The following is a 6367-nucleotide window of genomic DNA, read 5'->3' as shown; positions in this document are numbered from 1 at the left end:
TCGCTATCCATTGCCGCAAAATCGCGCTCTGCATTTTGGGGTTGTAGGTACATTATAAGTGTGATGGCTAAATTCCACCATAAGATTAGACTAGCCAACAGTTGGCGGTTGGTGGTGTTAACTAGCTGCCTTCTCTCTAGACTGGGGACCGCTAGCGCAAATTTCCTTTTGTAGCTTTGCGTGAACATTTGAAACAAACAAAATATATCTCTATTATATATTTAATCAATTCGCATATATGTTCAATACTTCTACTAAATTTGCAGTAATAAACACTCGGTATGATAACTGAATATTGAATAAGATACAAAATGTCAAATTTACGAATTTTATGGCTTGTTTTGTGAATTTTAATATATAAAAATAATTAATTACAACTTTTAAAATATTACAATCAGAAATCCAATTAACTTATTAAAAACAGAATCTACTTAGTTTACATACTTCTGATAGAAATATGATGCTTGATTTTCTCTTATATTATCTCTGCTGGGTTTAATGTCTAAAAATTAATATATATACTAGCATGTCTCGTTTTCGTTGTATTTCTTATAAATGTGTTACTTTAAAAAAACCATTAAATTTATTTCGTGTTACAAGTTTGCAACAACATTGGCCAAAACATAAATCCTAACAGTTTTAACACTGTTTAATATTATGCTATCTTGAAGGTCAAAGGACAAAGTACAAGTGCGTAACAAACCGTGCGCTCTGGATGGAAAACAGGCCTAACCTCACGTTTTACGCTGTGAAGACCACTACGTTGTAAGATCACGTGGCTAAGGTTGTTAAGTTACATGCAGAAACAGCCGTCCCAATGAGCGAGATGCGTATATTTCCATGTAATAACTTACACCCAACTTACAGACAATTTAGCAATGTAGAAAACTGTTCTAATTGTTTTAGCCAAATACTCATTTTAGTTTGGAAATTTTTGCATTTTGCTAATTCGTATATTCTATAAGGATCATTATACTAAGGGACTTTAATTACTGTTATAACAGTACTCAAAAATACAATCAGAAGGGGTATATTTTGGCGTGAGAATCCGAATACATCATACAGTCAAGGTTAGTTCAACGTATATTAGTAATACCAATATTTGCATCGATAGGTCAAGGTTTCCAGGTCGTTCCCCACTACCAAGATCAGAAGTACGATTGTTGTAGATCTTCGTCATAACCTCCTTTGCCGTTGGTGACATTACTTGTGTTAGATTCAGTCTTAATCTGGAAGATGCCTACAGGAGGTTTATCAGTTGATTCAAAAGACATCAGATCCAGAAGGACCAGACCTTATGATGGAACCTCTGAAGGTTTATCTTTTGTTCATGAGAGTATCAACAGTAGCGTGGACTACCCTTCTTATATTCCGTGGCAAACTTTGTCATCTGACGTGTCCGAAAAACTTAAACATGGCTCTCTAAGAATTAACAGAAGCAACAGGCTCGAATATACCACCATTACAGAAGAAGGTGAACGATTACTACAGGCGAATGGACGGAAGAAGAAAGCGCAAGCAGCTATTAATGCTGTTAGAGGAGGTATTTTGATTTCATTAATTTTTTTTTCGGTTAAATTAATGATCTGTTGTGAATAATTAAGTGCTCCAGGATTTATTTATGTGTTTAATAACTATTTAATTTAGCGACATCCGGGTAGTTAGCATAAATGCTCTTTGCGTGATACGTATATTTACACAATCTAATATGTTCTCCCACTCTGCCTTGAAAAACAAATGACTGGAAATAAGAATTGAAATGACTTGGTATTCTGTGATAAGTGCTCGTTGAGAATTGAATGTACATAAGTTGCAAAGTAGTTTTATTAACGTAGACAATAATCCTTACTATTTTTTTGAAATTTTGCAAAACACTCCGGATATCGCTAAGTACAATTCTCTATTCATGTCTGACGTTTCTATTCTTTAGCTGCATTAAAACTTACATTTAGTGCTTTTGAGCTATCGCCTCCATGTATTTTTCTGTTTCTTTGTCGTGTTCAACCAATACCCTACATATTTATACATTTTATCGCATCTGTCTGCTGATCTTTTCATTCTTCATAAAGTTCATTGTTCTCTCTCTCCCTTTCTAAAAATATATAAGTTATCAAAATTTAAAACTAATATATTCTTCTCCATTTATTTTTCAATTATCCTGAACATACTTTTTATTTTTTCCGAATAGTCTGCCATCATTACTAGTCACCCTCATTTTCGAGACAGATTATTTTCTGTCTATGGGGTATGAGTGGGTTATACTTCACCATATAATGATATGAATTAAAATATTTATACTAAGATTATTTTCTGTCTATAGGGTATGAGTGGGTTATACTTCACCATATAATGATATGAATTAAAATATTTATACTAAGATTATTTTCTGTCTATAGGGTATGAGTGGGTTATACTTCACCATATAATGATATGAATTAAAATATTTATACTAAGATTATTTTCTGTTTTTTTTGTTTTTTTTTACCTATCACCCCCACACGATATTATAATAAACCTATACATCTCCCAAGTCACTTAAATATATAGAAAATAGCACAGAACTTAACTTTCTAACTACTTTTACTTAACAATAGTTCTCCGATCTTTCTTCTTCATATCTTTTTAATTCTATCGTTTTTTATATACATTTTTATCATAGGCAACTTTCTTCCAAGTATTCCTATTTTCTCGAATAGGTTCACACTACTATTTCACATTTCTCAACTTTAGACGTGTACTTTTGACGTGGAATCTGATATGTACAGCAAATATTAATTTCTATAGTACACTATATAATGTTTATTTACACAGGGAGTTTAAAAATTAGAACGAGGTGACCTACTAAATTTTGTGTATAGTTTAGGGGTTCAGCCTTTGAAAGGGTCAACATGTTCTGTATCATTCATTAGATACGACTCTTCTGTGAGAGATAGAAAAAGGGGGTAGGAGGAGTGACTGATGTCTCCAAGGTAAATTTCAGCAAGTTTCACAGTGTACCATATAGTAAATCAGCAAAAATGTAAACAAAAAAAAAAATACACTGTTGTTCTGTTGAAGACAGGGCTGGATTAGGCCCACTGGAAGACCCAAAGTTTAGGGCCCATCAAAGGAACTGTATAAATCTGTAAACAAAATGTCAAGTCCAGTGGATTCCGAAAGTTTAACCCCCCCCCCCCCTGCTGCTTACATACCCTTCAACCCTTATATTAATTCGACACTGATTAAAGGAGTTAAAATGTATTGAGCTGTTATACTATCTTCCAGAAGTTTCTTTTTTATTATTATTGTGTCAGTAGTTTTTAGTTTAAAAGTACGGATACATAAATACGAGTCCTAATTAAATGTAAAGCAGTAATAATGTGATATGTCAGTATAATAATGAGATATCTCAGTATGGCGTGTTTGATTCCGCATTTATCTGAAAACATCTATACAAATAATGCGTTTGTCTGTCCGGAACTTTTCTAACAAGCTTCTCGACCAAACGCTACGAATCTCATGTAATTAGAAAGGTCTTTGTACGAAGAGTTTGGATTGCATGTTGGCTTTTTCATTCAGAATCATCTTAACCTGTTCATTGCTTATTCGAATTTTGTAATGCAACAACTATGCTACACTATGACACAGTGTCGTTGTCATCACGTGACGACTGGTTTCGATATCAACTTAATTTTTTTATCTGCAAAGTATTCCACAAAATCCGCGTGTAATTTCCTAAAATATGAACATTGCACTAAATACAATTTCTATGAGCTTTCTCGATTCATTTATATCTAAAATACGCATGCGCAGTTCGTTCAAAACTATAGGCTCATGACTTTCTGAACACATTCAGACGTTTCTGCATATTCAGCTAAGTACACAATGGTGTGTAGTTTTATTAAATAATATTACGTCTGCGTGAGTTTGTTTGTCTGACTGCATTTTTTTTTTCAACTCGACCAGGATGTATCGATCTAACACACAATGCCTGCAAGAAAGGTATTTTGAATGCCATGCATGAAAATGATCCGAATAAGAAACATTCAAGCGAATGGCATGAAAACTACCACAAATGTTTTGCGGGTCGCGGCTAGTTATTTTAAATGAACAAATGGTTTATGTATACTTTAAATAATTAGAAACATATTGGAATTGGGAACAATTTCCATAATAAAGCATCTTTTGCTATGTTCTAACGAACCATTAAGTTATTCTTGTCTTTGGGGTCAAGGGTACCACAGAAACTATAATTGTAAACTAATAAGTAATTCACAAGAAAAATATAGTTACCGAACTCGTATTATTGTGTGGTATTTAAAATTTCAGAAATGTTTCTAAATACTAGAGCATGTGAAAACTTTCTTTTAATATGGATTTATATTTTTCAAATATATTTAATAACATATTTAAAGGGTAAATTTTGTCCCGATATTATCACGATTTGTTGTCCAAAGTTAAGTGTATCATTCATAAAGTGGGTGTTTAGCGGGAAACTTTGGTCCTGTTTTCAAATTAAAACAACTTTGTTATCGAACAAACTAAATATTACTTTCGAAATGTCCTCCCGAATTTAGTGTATAAAATGTATCCCTAAATAAGAAAAACAACAAAAGCAACATTGAATTTATTTCGATTAACACTAAGGTAAAACGAACTAATTATCTGGATGAATAAAGTGTGATGAGTGACTTCTCTTTTGCTGTTTTTTTGTTTTTAGTTATTAATAATATATGATTTTGTTTTTGCTGCCATTACGCGAGTAGTCACTTTTCTGTGACTTACGCAAACATGAAGAAGCAGATGGGAAACGTTATTTACTTCTGAATAGGGGCGTCAGACAGCTCGTGGAGTAACACTACCCGCTTAATGGATTTGTACGTAGGCTAGTTTTTTAGTTTGTGTTTTTAAAATACTCCGTTCCAAATCTACAACTACATCCTTTCGTGACTTTGGAAATGACATAAATTATCACTGTTTTCATCTCGTATTTTGTCAGATAATAACGAGTAATTAATGAGATTAATCACACATGTTGTTTTTGTGAATAACAAAGAATAATTAAAGAATGAATGGTGATTTTGTTAAATTTTATCGTACAAATTGAAATTATAATTATTGAATGATTCTTTATTTGTTTTTATCTCGAGTTCAGATTTCTAAATTCATGTGTTGTGAGTTATTATATCTTTATTCGTAGAACCATAAAGCTAATGATGATAACCAAGCGCTTCAGAGTTTAAAGAGCTTTCATCATTCGCACTCTGCTGTGAGCGCTTTACAAAAGTAACTGTCTGTCCTTTATCTGTTCAAAAGAGTAGAACATAGCCTTTGTGGTGGCAGGTACTGCATGGTTGGATGTACGTGAACCCTTGGCAGCTTATCGCGCCACACACGGTTGTGGTGGCAGGTACTGCATGGTTGGATGTACGTGAACCCTTGGCAGCTTATCGCGCCACACACGGTTGTGGTGGCAGGTACTGCATGGTTGGATGTACGTGAACCCTTGGCAGCTTATCGCGCCACACACGGTTGTGGTGGCAGGTTACTGCATGGTTGGATGTACGTTGAACCCTTGGCAGCTTATCGCGCCACACACGGTTGTGGTGGCAGGTACTGCATGGTTGGATGTACGTGAACCCTTGGCAGCTTATCGCGCCACACACGGTTGTGGTGGCAGGTACTGCATGGTTGGATGTACGTGAACCTTTGGCAGCTTATCGCGCCACACACGGTTTGGAAACCACTTCATCAAGGTGAACAGTTTTAAATTTATAATGTTTTTTTTTTCGCACATCTTAATTAAATTAGTACATGATTTGAGATGTTTTGCGTTTTATAGTAGCATATTATTGACCATGATTTAGATAACGAAAAACTTAAAGACAGAGTAACGTTGAAATGTCATCTGTGTGTTATAGTGCGATATTGTAGTAAAAATTGAATATTGGATTATTTTAAAACAGGATGGGTCAAAGTGAACCAATCAACATAAGAAAATTAAACAAGTAACGGAACAAACTTTGCTTCATAATTACGATGTACTGTTGAATTCGTCTAACATGACCAATGTTTCGAGTTCAACTCCACCACATTTGTCCCTGAAAGTGCGACATAAAAGTCTTTATAAAAAAAAATTGCATGAAACACATTGGAATTCATCTCTGTATCTTTATTGAAGGGTTCGCAATAACCCATATTGTATGTTTATTTGGGTTAATTACTGAGAGTCCTTCACTTTGATGACGTTGATTAAAATGTGGGAGGTGTTTGTAAACATGTTAAAAAGTCGCCAGAGGCATGTTTTATAAAACAAAAATACAAATATGAACAGAATACAAGTGAAAACAAAACGTGTAATGTGCCTAAGATTACATCCCTTTTATAT

General features: G+C 34.0%; 1 pseudogene; it reads left to right on the top strand.

The window, feature by feature from the left end:
- The first annotated feature begins 768 nt into the window (after positions 1-768).
- LOC106474078 overlaps positions 769-6367 on the top strand; it is a 26292-nt pseudogene continuing 20693 nt past the window's right edge.

This window comes from Limulus polyphemus, unplaced genomic scaffold (genome assembly GCF_000517525.1).
Source record: "Limulus polyphemus unplaced genomic scaffold, Limulus_polyphemus-2.1.2 Scaffold136, whole genome shotgun sequence".
NCBI lineage: Eukaryota > Metazoa > Arthropoda > Merostomata > Xiphosura > Limulidae > Limulus > Limulus polyphemus.
Note: the sequence above shows the minus strand (reverse complement) of the source record. Positions and strands in the feature narration are given on the sequence as shown.